This window comes from Cherax quadricarinatus, chromosome 64, assembly GCF_038502225.1.
Source record: "Cherax quadricarinatus isolate ZL_2023a chromosome 64, ASM3850222v1, whole genome shotgun sequence".
In the NCBI taxonomy this organism is placed as follows: Eukaryota; Metazoa; Arthropoda; class Malacostraca; order Decapoda; family Parastacidae; genus Cherax; species Cherax quadricarinatus.
This window is the reverse complement of record NC_091355.1, coordinates 6,500,630-6,516,821: the sequence shown is the minus strand read 5'-3', so window position 1 is coordinate 6,516,821 and position 16,192 is coordinate 6,500,630.

Genomic DNA, 16,192 nt, shown 5'->3' with positions numbered 1-16,192 from the left:
CTCTCTGTTTAGAGTTTGGTGTTCAATTTGTATAATGTTCGAGAGGCGGGAAACGAATCCAAAAGGGCACAGCTGGAAGTTAAAACACAGATAATTCAAAGGTATGGCAGGAAGTATTTCTTCAGTCTTGGGGTGTTGGGAAGTGGAATGACTTGGATGAAGACGTATGAAGGTATGATAAATCCCACAAGGCTGAGAGAGACCTCAATAACGGCCAGTTAAGAAGTAAGACCCCTGCAACCACAAAAAAAAAAATATCTACTGATTGTGTTTTATTGATCAAGAAACACCACACATGTCTCCCGATACGGGTCTTTGTCAAATGATTGTCTGTAATTAGTTAAGCATCCGCTGGCTTACCGGAGATAAGCTTTACATTCCATTTAAATATATATAAAAACATTTCAAAGTAGTATACCCTGCCTCAAACGAGACTCACCCATGTACACTCCTCTGACAATTCGAAACTATGCTTCGAATCCGAGTCTGGAATCTGACTAGGATATCAAATGAAATGATTGGAATTTAATAGAGCTTTATCCTACACGTAACACACGCGCATATACATGCACACGCACACATAATAATAATAATAATAATAATAATAATAATAATAATAATAATAACCAGGGAGTTTCTATATAGTATGTAACTGGTGTCAGCCATGTCTATAAGCTGTATTATGTACTTGTAGAAATAAAGATTATTATTATTATAACCAGGGCACCTTCATGTAAGAACACAAAATTTATAGTTCTTGTTCAGAGCCCGACTCTAAGTACTTTATTTGTTTAAACAACAATTCTATCCGGACACTCACAGTCAAGTAATCGAAATTAGTATCTCAAGACATTAAACCACTGGCGTCTGTAAAAAAAAGAGGATATACAAGTAATAATGTACCTGCACTCGCCTGACTCTCCTAATGTGAACTTTTTACATCCTACTGTGCTCATTGACGATGCTAAATATTTCTTAATGAACACATCTGGTGCAAACACAACAAACACAACATATATATATATATATATATATATATATATATATATATATATATATATATATATATATATATATATATATATATATATATATATATATATATATATATATATATATATATATATATATATATATATATATATATATATATATATATATATATATATATATATATATATATATATATATATATATATATATATATATATATATATATATATATATATATATATATATATATATATATATATATATATATATATATATATATATATATATATATATATATATATATATATATATATATATATATATGTCGTGCCGAATAGGCAGAACTTGCGATCTTGGCTTAAATAGCAACGCTCATCTTGCCATATAGGACAAGCGAAATTTTTTGTGTATGCAATAATTTCGCCAAAATAATTCTGAACCTAACGAAAAAAAATATTTCACTGTGTTTGTTTAGTATTAAATTATTGTAAACAAATCTAAAATATATTTAGTTGGATTAGGCTAAAATAAATTGCGCTTGTTATAATAAGGTTAGGTAAGTTTTCTAAGATTCTTTTGGCGCAAAATTAAATTTTTTTACATTAACTTTAATGAAAAAATATATCTTTAAATGTATAAGAGAAAATTTTATAAAGGACTTAATTTTAAATGAGTTCTTGCTAATTGACCAGTTTTACCTATTAGGCACGACATATATATATATATATGTATATATATATATATATATATATATATATATATATATATATATATATATATATATATATATATATAGTATATATATAGGCTTATTGGCCCATGTTAGGTAGCTCCAACGCACACCCATTCATGTTCCCAGGTAGCGTCATTTAAATATGTATAGTTAAAAATATATGTATTTACTAATGTACTAATGTCTAATTCTAATGTTTATTTTCCGACAGGAGTGGGAGTCAGCTGTTGTTGGGTCCAATATCCATCACTTTTAGCAAGGGTTTCCTGGAAAATTATTCATGAAATACAAAACATAGTGTAAGTACTCACTAATATTAATATTACGAAAATCAGCTATAAGTATAAAAAGAAATTCCTTTACAAGAACCAGTGCTACGAAAATTATCATTTAAATAAAGAATAAAACTAACTCCATCACATTTTACGAATAAATCAATGAAATGTTGGTATGATTTTTTTTGGCGAAATACATATTATTTATACAATTTATACACACAGAGGTGTATATCTTTCAGTGTACATGTATATATACACTAAGTTTCTTTTAATCCATGTTTTAGAGATTAAAGCATCCTTGACCGGTGGTGTACATGTTACATGCAGCATTAATGATTCCTAGTACAGTCGATAGGCTTCAAACTAAATTAACTAGCAATGAATTAACCAATATTTATGGGTTTTGTCTTCTAAGATTCCATATATATGTCAGAATGGCAATAAATGTCAACACTAATCAACCTCGTGTGACAGGCTTGAGGGGTTGATGGCTCTGGTTAATTGATGGTTTGAGCGTAACGTTTTCATTTGAAGTAAATATCATTATTATTTTATATTGCACTTCTGTTCACTATAACAATAAATAGCAAATATTACTTAAACCAGAGTAATGCAATAATAAGAATCATACTACGAAATAATTAATATTAATGCAACAGCATGAACCATCAGATAATTATTATTTACAAACCAGTATATACAGTTCTGAGGCGAATATTTATCTAGACGTGTTTACACTGAGAACAGCAGTGTCTATATAGTGTATAATGTAGTTCCACTCGGAACATGACGGTATTATAAAACGCTGAGTCATCACTGGATTGTCTGAGGGCCTGCAGGGTATGTATCCCTGAATATCCTTGAGGAGGAATGTGATTATTCTCACTGGGTCTTCTCTACAATACACTTACTCTTTTTTCATCAATGACTGTAGCAGACGTCGTGCTCTGCAGATCATCAATACCCCAAGCTTGAGATTTCGTAAAAAAGATTTATCCTCCCCAACAGTCAAGTTTCTCATATTTCCACAGTCACTACTTCCAGCACTACAATTAGCCTTTACCAGCAAGAAACCTAGCTGATGCCAGGAAAGGTACAACACCATACAGATCATGCTAATATTTTCACTCTACTAATTCTGTCTCCCAGACTTAAGAGTGTTTTCAAGTAATATTAAATTCCGTGTCGGCCATGTTGGTTGCATCTAATAATACACATGTTTAGAAGTACGAGGTATTTACAAATTATTCCTGATAAATTACTGTGAATTAGTTTTCAACACAGAAACAATAGTCTACTGCAGTTATTTCATAATAGGGCCAACCGTGAGTTACATTTAAAGTATTTATTCTTTGGGACCCTGAAGTCAATATTAGCCTTTTTATATATGCGGATGATAATTAACCCAAATAATTACATTTAGTGTGAATTTGGCTCGCTTTATTGAAATTGCGAGCCCATTGCTAATGAGTTCTCTGGTTTATCATGTAATCACTCAACACATCAGATAATAATTTGTAACCTAAACTAATGGTGTACATGTATTATAAACTTACCTGATATTCATCACCTACGAGGGTTGGTTGAACACTTAGGAGTCTTCTAGAAACGTTGAATTTCTTGACTTCTTGGACTTGTTTGATATTAATAAAACTATAGTTTATGAAGGGCCCGCCGGTGGTGTGACACCTCATGATTATTTGAACGCTGAATATATTGTCTCCACGCTGAGAGATGCTTGGTCAACTCGTAAGAATGTTGGTTTAATATTTATGTTCTGAATGTGCCTTAATTTAACCCATTTTTACGTGTTTTAATTATGTCAGTGAGGGAATGTGTCACCACCACGACGTACTTACACGTACTGAGGCACGAACACTAACCTCGTTGGTGAGAGGTAATCTATTTTGTCATTCCTTGTTTATAATGTATTCTTATATAATAATATTCATTATTAAATATTAATTAAACTAGAATTACTAATATCAGTTAATGATAGGGTTTATATACACTGTACCGGTGTACAGTGTAAATAAACCGTAATGTGTTCACTGTGCTACTCTGGCGCCAGAATCTATCTTCTTGTTGGTGGTTTATAGGGCCACTGACACCTTACGTCGTAATGATCCAGGTTGCAAGAGATGGTCTCCCTTGGTTTTTAAAGGGAACTGTTAAACTCCCTTTCTTCGAGTCCCCCACTTGTTATAAAAAAAAAAATTTCACAGTCGAAACCAAACAAAAGTAAATATAACAAGATTCTAGAATGAGGATATTTCACATTAGAGGGATCAGAACTCGTTGACAATAATGGACAGTCTCCAGCGTAAGTTTATAATATATTCTGATAACATGTACACTATCTTTTGGTATAACTTGATAGAACTCAACACTGGACACTGGACATTCAAATAAGCCATAAGGATATGTGTTGCGAACAAATAAAACGCTCACTGGGAAAGCATGAAGTAGAGGTCAGCTCCCTTACACCTATTTAATTATCATTTTACCACTTTAGTCAATATTAGAAGGCCGGACTCAGGAGCAAAATCTCTTAACAAACACTATGATAATTTCTTAGGTTATTAGGCATATCGACAGCAAATCGGTCATTAAGTTAGCAGTTCGCCTGCACAATAACAGTGAAAATACTTTAATAACTAAAGAGCTGGAGTTTAGGGGAATAAACTGTTAAGTAGCGCCATAAGAGGGAATACTTTACTTATTAATAAAAAAGGCTACACAAATATGTGAGTGGAATGGTTAGATAAGCAGGATCTACCCAGCAGGGCCAGTAAACTTATTTTAAAATCGGTAATAAAGTGAATGGTCGTGTATATACACTGAGTGATATATACCCCTCAAACGTGTGAATAAAACTGTTCATGTTCACACGAACTCGCTCTCTCCTGCCTCTGTTTATCTTTCAGCCACTCAAAAAAAAAAAAAAAAAAAGCTCAGTACTTCTTGTACGCATAAAAAAATCCATCCAATTATTTTGCCGTATATTAACGAAGATGACAATAGGGAATCGTCACCACAGGTAACGCAATAAACCAAACAATCCCTTTAAGCGGTGACTTTTACGACCGATCTAACGAAGAAAAGTGAAGCTGCTGTGATTAAACTCATAAAACTTAATGAGTGATTTACAGACAGTCTTAAGATGCAACAAGAGGCGATCCAGGATCCAGATTCCTGTTTCTCAAATGCATCTCATTTGCGTCTGACAGAAACTTTTACATGAATGTCGTGATTTATTTGATATTATTCATTGGTTATCGTTATTTATTAGGTATTTGGGGGACCTTTAAGTGGTTGCCTGTATTTCGTTATTTCTTCCTCCGAGGTTTTAGTTTATAACGTGATAATGCTTCGTCCGATCGAGTACAGATTTTCAATCCAGTTAAAAAAAAAGTTGAATGCGAAATAAAAATGGAAAAAGTAAGCAAGCCTTCAACGAGAAGGTATTTCAAACAAAACTATGACTGTAAGTCATAATTATTCAGGGTTCATTTTTTTTTTCATTCCATTCTTGTCTGACTTTGACATATTTATTTGTCTTCTCTGGCGCTCATTATATCATTCCTTTATTTTGCATTATCTTCTCCATTCACAATCATTCTATTGCTTTAGTGGCACCATTAATAGTTGTAGTAGCGGCAGCAATAATAATAACAGTAGCAATAGCACCATCAGGAGCAGCAATAGCAGTAGTAGCTGTAATAAAAAGAGCACTCAAGAAATACTTATAATTCTAGTAGCATAATTAAAAAATTCTGCGCGTGTTAACTTCATCCCGGATAAAAATGTACAATGAACCACATAAACGGAAATTTACAAAGTTGCGACACGGCGGCTGGACAATACTAGGAATTGTTGTGCTTTTTCCTCCTCAGCCATAGGATGAGGGATGGGACGTGCAGTATTTAATGGGAAATAGGTGTCTTTTGTGTTGGTCTGTGACTGTCGACTGCCAGTAATTGTTAATGACAAAAACTGGTAGGATGGAAACCTTTGGTCCCACCCTATCATCTTGCTGATGATGGGAGAAAGACCTGTTCTTGGGTCAATTCTCTCTGTTGTGGCTCTTCTTTTTTCTGCCCCTTTCTTCTGTTTTTCATCTTCCTTTGCTCCTCTCTCCGGCCTCCTCTCTGCTTTATTTCCCCCCTCTCTCTTTCTACTCTTTTTTCATTCCTATCCTATTTCCTTCTTGTATCATCTGTTACACCTCAGTGACTTATCTCCCCCTCGCTCCTGCCCAGAAACTAACCCCTCCCTAGCCATTAACCCCACCCGCTAGCCCTTATCCAGGCACTAACCCCTTCCTTGCTGTTACCACACTCCCTGTCTCCCCCTATCCCCTCATACCCGCATGGAAAGGTAACCATTACATAATTATAACACCTGGGTAAGTTGAACCCGCTCTAGTTTCCTTGCAACACTTTATTTGCTATTGTTCCATTTTCTCTATAGTTTTTCTAACACACACACACACACACACACACACAGACCTGTATCACTAACGTGTATAGTATGCAAGGTCATGGAGAAGATCATCAGGAGGAGAGTGGTGGAGCACCTGGAAAGAAACAAGTGTATAATTGACAACCAGCATGGTTTCAGGGAGGAAAAATCCTGTGTCACAAACCTACTAGAGTTTTATGACAAGGTGACAGAAGTAAGACAAGAGAGAGAGGGGTGGATCGACTGCATTTTTTTGGACTGCAAGAAGGCCTTCGACAAGACTAGTCCCACAGCTACGGGGATTATCCTGCGAAGAAAGGTTGAGGGAAATCGGCCTCACGACACTGGAGGACAGGAGGGTCAGGGGAGACATGATAACTACATATAAAATACTGCGCGGAATAGATAAGATGGACAAAGACGGGATGTTCCGGAGATGGGACACAAACACAAGAGGTCATAATTGGAAGTTGAAGACTCAGATGAAACAAAGGGATGTTAGGAAGTATTTCTTCAGTCATAGAGTAGTCAGGCCGTGGAATAGCCTAGAAAGTGACGTAGTGGAGGCGGGAACCATACATAGTTTTAAGGCGAGGTATGATAAAGCTCATGGGGCAGGGAGAGAGAGGACCTAGTAGCAATCAGTGAAGAGGCGGGGCCAGGAGCTATGACTCGACCCCTGCAACCACAAATAGGTGAGTACAAATAGGTGAGTACACACACACACACACACACACACACACACACACACACACACACACACACACACACACACAGACACACACACACACACACACACACACACACACACACACACACACACACACACACACACACACACACACACACACACACACACACATACACAGACACACAGACACACAGACACAGACACACACACAGACACGCACACACACACACAGACACACACAAACACACAGACACACACACACACACACACACACACACACACACACAAACACACACACACACACACACACACACACACACACACACACACACACACACACACACACACACAGACACGAACACACACACACAGACACGCACACACATACACACACACACACACACACACACATACACACACACACACACACACACACACACACACACACACACACACACACACACACACACACAGAGACAAACACACACACAAACAGACACACACACACACTACACACACACACACACAAAATACACACACACACACACACACACACTAAACACACACACACACACACACTACACACACACACACACACACACACACACACACACACACACACACACACACACACACACACACACACACACACACACACACACACACACACACACACACCACACACACACACACACACACACACACACACACACACACACACACACACACACACATACACACACGTACGTACGTACGTACGTACGTACGTACTCATATACAACAGGCCTAGTGTCTAATCGACATGTGCCTAGGACAAAATGGTAACTAACACACACACACACACACACACACACACACACACACACACACACATACAAGAGAGAGAGGAGAGGATGAACCAGCAAGGCTGGACTTAGTATTCACCTTGAGTAGTGCAGATATCGAGGACATCACATGTGAAAGACCCCTTGGGGCCAGTGACCATGTGGTTTTAACCTTCGAATACACAGTAGAGCTACAAGTGAAGGGAGAAGCAGGAAGGCCAGGACGAATGAAGCCAAACTACAAGAAAGGGGACTACACAGGAATGAGGAACTTTCTGAACGGGGTTCAGTGGGACAGAGAACTGGCAGGGAAGCCAGTTAATGAGATGATGGAATATGTAGCAACAAAATGCAAGGAGGCTGAGGAGAGGTTTGTACCCAAGGGTAACAGGAATAATGAAAAAGCCAGGATGAGCCCATGGTTTACCCAAAGGTGCAGGGAGGCAAAAACCAAGTGTGCTAGGGAATGGAAGAAATATAGAAGGCAAAGGACCCAGGAGAATAAGGAGAGCAGTTGTAGAGCCAGAAACGAATATGCACAGATAAGAAGGGAGGCCCAAAGACAATATGAAAATGACATAGCAGCGAAGCCAAATCTGACCCGAAACTGTTGTACATCCACATCAGGAGGAAAACAACAGTCAAGGACCAGGTAATCAGGCTAAGGAAGGAAGGAGGAGAGACAACAAGAAATGACCGTGAAATATGTGAGGAACTCAACAAGAGATTCAAAGAAGTGTTCACAGAGGAGACAGAAGGGGCTCCAGAAAGACGGAGAGGTGGGGTACACCACCATGTGCTGGACACAGTGCACACAACCGAGGAAGAAGTGAAGAGGCTTCTGAGTGAGCTAGATACCTCAAAGGCAATGGTGCCAGATAACATCTCCCCATGGGTATTGAGAGAGGGAGCAGAGGCGCTATGTGTACCCCTAACAACAATATTCAATACATCTATCGAAACAGGGAGATTGTCTGAGGCATGGAAGACAGCAAATGTAGTCCCAATCTTTAAAAAAGGAGACAGACATGAAGCATTAAACTACAGACCAGTGTCACTGACATGTATAGTATGCAAAATCATGGAGAAGATTATCAGGAGAAGAGTGGTGGAACACCTAGAAAGGAATGATCTCATCAACAGCAGCCAACATGGTTTCAGGGACGGGAAATCCTGTCACAAACCTACTGGAGTTCTATGACATGGTGACAGCAGTAAGACAAGAGAGAGAGGGGTGGGTGGATTGCATATTCTTGGACTGCAAGAAGGCGTTTGACACAGTTCCACACAAGAGATTGGTGCAAAAACTGGAGGACCAAGCAGGGATAACAGGGAAGGCACTACAATGGATCAGGGAATACTTGTCAGGAAGACAGCAGCGAGTCATGGTACGTGGTGAGGTGTCAGAGTGGGCACCTGTGACCAGCGGGATCCCACAGGGGTCAGTCCTAGGACCAGTGCTGTTTCTGGTATTTGTGAACGACATGACGGAAGGAATAGACTCTGAGGTGTCCCTGTTTGCAGATGACGTGAAGTTGATGAGAAGAATTCACTCGATCGAAGACCAGGTAGAACTACAAGGGGATCTGAACAGGCTGCAGACCTGGTCCAGCAATTGGCTCCTGGAGCTCAATCCCACCAAGTGCAAAGTCATGAAGATTGGGGAAGGGCAAAGAAGACCGCAGAAGGAGTATAGTCTAGGGGGCCAGAGACTACAAACCTCACTCAAGGAAAAAGATCTTGGGGTGAGTATAACACCAGGCACATCTCCTGAAGCGCACATCAACCAAATAACTGCTGCAGCATATGGGCGCCTAGCAAACCTCAGAACAGCATTCCGACATCTTAATAAGGAATCGTTCAGGACCCTGTACACCGTGTACGTTAGGCCCATATTGGAGTATGCGGCACCAGTTTGGAACCCACACCTAGCCAAGCACGTAAAGAAACTAGAGAAAGTGCAAAGGTTTGCAACAAGACTAGTCCCAGAGCTAAGAGGTATGTCCTACGAGGAGAGATTAAGGGAAATCAACCTGACGACACTGGAGGACAGGACAGATAGGGGGGACATGATAACGACATACAAAATACTGAGAGGAATTGACAAGGTGGACAAAGACAGGATGTTCCAGAGATTGGACACAGTAACAAGGGGACACAGTAACAAGGGGACACAGTTGGAAGTTGAAGACACAGATGAATCACAGGGATGTTAGGAAGTATTTCTTCAGCCACAGAGTAGTCAGTAAGTGGAATAGTTTGGGAAGCGATGTAGTGGAGGCAGGATCCATACATAGCTTTAAGCAGAGGTATGATAAAGCTCACGGTTCAGGGAGAGTGACCTAGTAGCGATCAGTGAAGAGGCGGGGCCAGGAGCTCGGACTCGACCCCCACAACCTCAACTAGGTGAGTACAACTAGGTGAGTACACACACACACACACATATATGTATTTATATATATATATATATATATATATATATATATATATATATATATATATATATATATATATAATATATATATATATATGATATATACTGTCATTATGGTTGGTTAATAAAGTTCAAGGTCTGTCGACTACACTAAGGTCAAAAAAGGCGCTGCTCGCAACCTTTTCACCACCTGAGAACAATATTTTAATCCCTAAAATAGTGATTAAAGTTCCTTGGCGCAATTCGTAATGTCTTTGCAGTTCTGCTCACAAAATTCTTACTTTCTCTCACCGTTGCCTTTCGCTACATCACTGTTATTGTTTTTCTTACAACTGTCAGTGCCCTTAGCATATCACTATTTATGTTTCTGTCTGTTATTATAAAGACAGTATTCCTGTCTATGTTATTAAAAGACTGTTCTTGCCTATGTTATCATAAAAACAGTGTCCTTGTCTATATTGTTACACATACTACGTTCTTGTATATATTGTTACGGAGTCAATATTTTTATCTTATTACAACAGCAATATCCTTGTCTGTGTAATTACAAAGACAAAGCCCTGTGATATCACTGTCTTTGTTGAGCCAGTAACAACGTCCTTGAACTGCTCCAATTGACCCCTCTCTCTCTCTCCCTCCCGCCCTCCCCCTGACCTTACTCCCCGCCCCTCTCGCTTCTCTCCCTCCCCGCATTTATTACGCCACTAGTATTTTCGAGGGTGGAGTGCTACTAATTTCATAATGAAATCCTTGGGTTACCCCCAGGCACGAGTGCGGCTGTGTTTCCAGGTACTACTAAGCTAAATTATGGAAGGAATGAGAATACGGAGTTACCAGTAATAGGATTGACACTGCACAAAGTGGAATTCCTAATAAATAGCAAGCTAGTCAACTCACTACTGCAAGCAGTGTTCTAGATCACAAGCCACTCAACTCACTAGTGCATCCACCGTATTAAAAGAATTATCGCCAAATCAGTGTAGTAAAATTTACAGATATTATCAGTAAAGCGACTTACGCTGTATCCTGTATAAGTCGTGGTTGAGAACTTTGCTACCATCAAGTTCCAAAAGTACATTAATAAGTTTTGAAACTTGCTACCATCAAGTTTCAAAAATTATTACCATCTATCGATCTACTGTCCTGAAGAGGATCATTAAGGCTGCATATTTACACCATTCAAGAATATTTGAAAGCCTAATATACTGAATTAAGTAAACTCTCATTGTATATAGACTGAGAGATGGTCTGCTTTGTTAGGTTTAAAGTCTATCAACTGTACGAGGGTCATTGTGACTGTAAGTCACCTGTGCACCACCAGTCAATAAAACTTAGTCCTTAAAATCGGGATTAAGTCAACTCATGATATATACACACTTGTCAGTATATATACAAAGATACACACCACTCGGTATATACTGTATGCACTAAGATACAGTTTAGTTTAATATCTTTATTATGTATACCATAACCATCCTGTGGATTACAGAAGTACATAATGGATCCATGGACTGTACCCCAGAGTTTTGATAGCTGAGCAAGTTACAAAGGTAATGAACTCCAGGTAGATCTGGTCACAGTCATGACAAGTAACAAAGGTATTTACATATTACAGAGGTACATAATGGATCCAGGGACTGGGCATACAGTACACATCTCACCGTATATATACAGTACACTGAAATACACTCTTGTTATATACACACTGTGATACAAACTTCTTTGTATATATACCGTGTGACTTAATTTTGTTATTGTTTGTTCTTGTGTTCAGTAAATAGTATATAAATAATATACTATTTATTGAACGTCGCCGAGAAGGTGAGAGGGAAGTGAATATGACATATTCTTCTTACAGTCTTAACATTAATTAGAGGTGATGAGTACGTAGTAATCTTAGTCTGTCCTAACAGTTTATTAATAATCGTAAAAAAAAGCACTCGTGGCAATTATAAATACGTAGAAAGCAAACGTGTGAAATCTTTAGGTTGCAAGAAGGAGAAATGGATTATGAGAATAGATTGATTCATTCTCATAATTTAAAATATGTTTATGAATGATTGCAGCAACAGTTACTAATAAAGATATAAAGTGTAGTTGTGGGAGAACTATATTTAGACAACGCTTGATTTACAGGAGAAACGCTTAAACGTCGCTTAAATAAAATTTCCTATAATTGCAATGTGTCTATGTGACAGCCTTGGCAGCCCTTCTATATTTTTTTCGAATTCTTCGCAGGTGACACGAGTGCCATTCACTGGGTTACCATTGGATTGGCATTCACTGGTTCAGCAAAAAAAGAAAAAAAAATAGATACAGAGGGATTACTTTTGTATAATTTTTTTTTTTTAGGAATAAATATTAGTTTTTCTATTTATTAATCTTTGAGTTCCATCTTCAGTTTTAGTAAGGGAAGCTGGGAAGGTGCAGGCAATGGTGCGATCTATCACCCAGTTGCTTATCTTCTGTGCCCCAAGGGTCCGTACTCTGTCATAATTATCATGTGATCTTTGCAAAGGTATATAATTCTGCCTGCCCCTTGCAGCTGCGTGAAACTTAACGACATCCTTCATTATTTTCTTTGCCAGCACCACCTTGGCATTATAAGACATCCCATCCTTGAAATGCCACCACCTTAGCCATAGAGGTGTTGTCTCTGTGCACATTTTTTGTATCTCCCAAGCTTACCCACTCTGACTTTTGCAATCCAGACCTCTCATGAACTGCTACCCCCAATCCAGACCTCTCATGAACCGCTCCTCTCAAGCCAGACCTCTCATGAACCGCTCCTCTCAAGCCAGACCTCTCATGAACCGCTCCTCCCAAGCCAGACCTCTCGAACTGCTGAGATCGAAGCACAGCTAATGTCACACAACGCCTTTGTTGTTGGGTCTAGTCCCGGCTCTTGTTTCTTTTCACTTCTCCCTCTTCCCTCACTATTCTTCTCCTATTCTTACTTCCCACTCATCCCTCGCTGGTCCTTACTTAAGAGCTGGTCTAATCTCAGATATATAATCACACATGACTTGCACATGACCACGAGAAAAAGTGATTAAAAATTTTTAATGGGGCGGAAATATATACTTTGGGGAAATCAACTGATCATCTTCGACCCGCGTCAGGAAACATTCATTCTAGGTAATGTAGATGTTTTCAACGTTTTTGTATTTTATTTAGGCTACGTTTTGCTCGCCGGGAGTTTATTAAACCTAAAGGTGAGCAAAAAGTAGCCATGTAAAAGGACAACTAATGTGACATTTTATTGTGGCAACGTTTCGCTCTCCAGGAGCTTTATCAAGCCATTACAAACAATACATGGACACAGAGGGTATATAAAGGCTCAGAGTGAGGTGCAATACTAGTGAGGTACCATTTCGATGTTCACTACTACTACTACTACCACTAGTGAACATCGAAATGGTACCTCACTAGTATTACACCTCACTCTGAGCCTATATATACCCTCTGTGTCCATGTATTGTTTGTAATGGCTTGATAAAGCTCCTGGAGAGCGAAACGTTGCCACAATAAATGTCACATTAGTTGCATTTGTGTCCTTTTACTTTACATATTGTCGGTAATTCTACCAACTTCATTACAAAAAGTAGCCAATAAGAAATACCTAAACGTTACAAATATGTCCCAAAGTGACTGTTGGTATACATGTACCATTCATACTCTCAGACATTCCTGCTTCTTGACGAACGAAACCTTTGAAGGACTCTTGATTCAGGGAAATGGAGCAGCCCCTGCTAGCATATTGTTCACCCCACATCCACCCCGTGGACGGTAGTACAAGAGCATATAGATACAATTATTTTATCTTCCATTTCCCAGGCGCTATGACAGGCTTATCACCTCTCCATTAATATAAATATAATAAAAGTGGCGAAAGAAGCAACATCTACAGGTATATACTCCCCGAAGTTTACTCTAATTCCTATATTAGGGATTAAAATATTCATGACTGGTGATGTACAGGTGACATGCTATCGTAGTTAACAACCGTCGTGTTGTCTGTGGACTTCGATACAGATCTTGGTCATTATATCCTTTTATTGTAATGAAATATGCGTTCCCGTCCGTCACATCCCTAGAATGAAAAATGTAGATTAGTGGGTCAGAGAACTGACAGGTTGATGGAACAGATACTTGTCCAACACTTGGGTATCTTTACTCTGGAAACGTTTCGCCAACCAGTGGCTTCCTTAGTTCAGTACAGAGAAGAGTGATTGACGATCAGGAGTTTGAGGTAATCAGTCCCTCAGCCTGGAGTTGATGTGTCCAGTCCATTAATCTTGATTGATGGTGGTGATTTATTCATCACGAAACAACATAGAGTGTTTGGTTGGTCAACTGGACTTGGAGCTTATCGAGGGTCATTAAGGCTGCATATCACATATTTACCACCAGTCAAGAATAATTTAATCCCTAAAGCACTTGCGATTTTGACTTAAATAGCAAATCACTTCTTGCCGAATAAGGCAAGCGAAAATTTGTGTATGCAATAATTTCGCAAAAATCATTCTGAACCTAACGAGAAAAATATATTTCATTGTGTTTGTTTATTATTAAATTATTCTAAACTTATGTAAAATATATTTAGTTGGATTAGGCTAAATTAAATTGCGCTTGTTATAATAAGGTTAGGTAAGTTTTCTAAGGTTCTTTTGGTACAAAATTATTAATTTTGACATTAACATAAATGAAAAATATATACATATATTTAAACGTATAAGAGAAAATTTTAGAAAGGACTTAATTTCATATGAGTTCATGCTAATTGATCAGTTTTACCTATTCGGCACGATATATATATATATATATATATATATATATATATATATATATATATATATATATATATATATATATATATATATATATCCCTGATGACAGTTGGTGTATTAACAGTTGGGGCTGACAGCTGGTACTGCTGCCGTGGTGTTAACACATGGGAGCCGCTCTCTAAAAACTTGCTCCTCGGAGTAAAATCCTTAAAAATCGACCAGAGGCAAAAACATGGCTAGCATTATCTAGATCAATTATTGTCTTTTAAAGTGATGTATGATGTGTCAGAGTGGAGGAGAGAGGATGCGCTGATGTCCTTTAGAGATGTTTTTTTGTTTTGTTTTTTAAATCAAGAAACTGGAGAGTGTGAGATCAGATAAAGACTATGGTGTCAAGTCTGATTGGTGTGTGTTCGCGTGGTGTGATATGTGTGTGTCTGTTTATTGTGACATGGGCATGTGTCTACTTATTGTGACATGCGCATACCTACCGAGTACCTACCTGCAAGATGTTCCGGGGGTTCAATGCCCCCCTCCCATGACCAGGCCTCGCAGTGGATCGGGGCCTGATACTGCCGGCTCCACATAATCCAACGTACGAATCACAGCCCGGCTGTTCGGTTACTGACTTGAGCTATCTGTCCAGCCCTCTCGAAGACAGCCCGGAGTGTATCGGTAATCCCCTTATGTATGCTGGGAGGCAACTGAACAGTCTTGGACCCCTGAAACTTATTGTGTTATCACTCAGTGTACTCACGGCACTCCTGCTTTTCACTGGGGGGATGTTGCGTTCCCCGCCGAGTCTTTTGCTTTCTTAGGAAGTGATTTCTGTGTTTAGATTTAGGACTAGTCCCTGTAGAATTTTCCAGGTGTATATTATGATGCAACTTTCTCGCTTGCGTTCCAAGGAGTACAAGTCATGAGACTTCAACTTCTCCCAGTAACTGAGGTGTTTGATTGTACTTATATGTCCACTGAAAGCACC